Here is a 1536-nt window from a genome sequence, read left to right as displayed (position 1 = left end):
GCTGATTCCTCTGCTTCCTCTGGAGGCTTCTCTGAGCTCTGCTGTGGTCTGAGACACCTGCTGGGTTTTGTTGCTGCCAGAGCTTGTTAAGCATCTGTGGGAGTGTGGGGGGTTGAGGGTGGATTTCCAGCCAGCCATAGAGTGTCATTGCACCTACCCTGGCAGGGAACAGTATCCTAGGTGAAATATTCAAAACCACCTGGCCTGGATGAAACTTACTACAGAGAAAGAGAAGTGCAGTGGACTCTTCAGGCAATACATTATCTGCCAGATCACCTTTGCTCAAATCTTGCCCACTACTAGGCAATTGAAGCAGCAAGTATAGGGCAATCCTGCACTCTTTACACTTACACAACTATTTGGCGGCAGTGATTGTCTCCTTTCACCTGCCAGGTCCATGGTTCCCCTTTACAAATAAGAACTATGAGCTACCATATAAATATCTCCAGGCCCCATTATCTATCTCCTCCCTGGCTGCCTTTTCCTCAGCTTGCCTGGACAGCAAAACTCATGGAAGAGCTGTGTGATTTCCATGCCCTCTCCTCCATTCTGTCCTCCCTCTTCCAGACTTCAGATGCCACTGTTCCATGGAACTGCCCTTGACAAGTTCACCACTGGCCTCCACGCTGCTGAATCCAGTGATCAATTCTCAGCTCTCATTTGACCTCTCAGCAGCCTCAGACACAACTGTTTCTTCCCTCCACCTTGAAACCACTTGGTCTGTGGACATCACACTCTCCTGGTTTCCCTCCTGCCCCTCCGTCTGCCTCTGGGTCTCCATAGAGTCTCTTATCCTTCTCTGGGCTAAGTGTTTCAGGGCCCTTCTGTTCCCTCAGTCCTTGGACCTTCTCTCTTCTTTCCATCCTCCCCACCTCAGAGACCTCCTCCAGGCTCATGGCCATGGAATCTGTCTACAGGACGAACACTTCCAAACTGTATCTCGAGCCTGGATTTCCCCACAAGCTCCAGATTTGACTATGTAGGTGGGTACTTAACATCCTCACTCACAGTCTGCTTGGCACCTCCATCACAGCCTGTCTAAAACTGAACTTGACTTCCCCTCACCTTCCCAGGCTATGGTCTCCACATAGCCACAGAGCTTTGCAAAGTGGTCACACAGGGACTATCCTGTGCTTATGCCTCTGCCTTTCATGGCTGATGGCCTAGATGCCTTGGAAATTTCATTGTGGTTACAGTGCTTTCCTAATGGTAGTGAGTATATTTGAAAATGTTTACAAGTCATTAAATATCATTTCATCAAGTTCATGCTCCATTCTTTTGTTGATTTAAATATCTCTTGCGATGGAAAGCTGCTTTCCACCACCACAGCCAGCCACTTGGATGGACTGTGATGACAACATTCTCACTGGTCCCTGTCTCTGTGCCCTTATTCCTCCCACAGACTCATAAGCCGAGGGACTGCTGGGTATGTGATTGCACAAGCTAAAGAGCAGTAGTGCCAGGCTTTGCACAAAACTGTAGCACCAAAGTAGACTTTGAGCAGAATATATGCAATGTCCAGATACATATCTTCTC

Source organism: Capricornis sumatraensis, chromosome 16, assembly GCF_032405125.1.
Source record: "Capricornis sumatraensis isolate serow.1 chromosome 16, serow.2, whole genome shotgun sequence".
NCBI lineage: Eukaryota > Metazoa > Chordata > Mammalia > Artiodactyla > Bovidae > Capricornis > Capricornis sumatraensis.
This window is presented reverse-complemented; position numbering follows the sequence as displayed.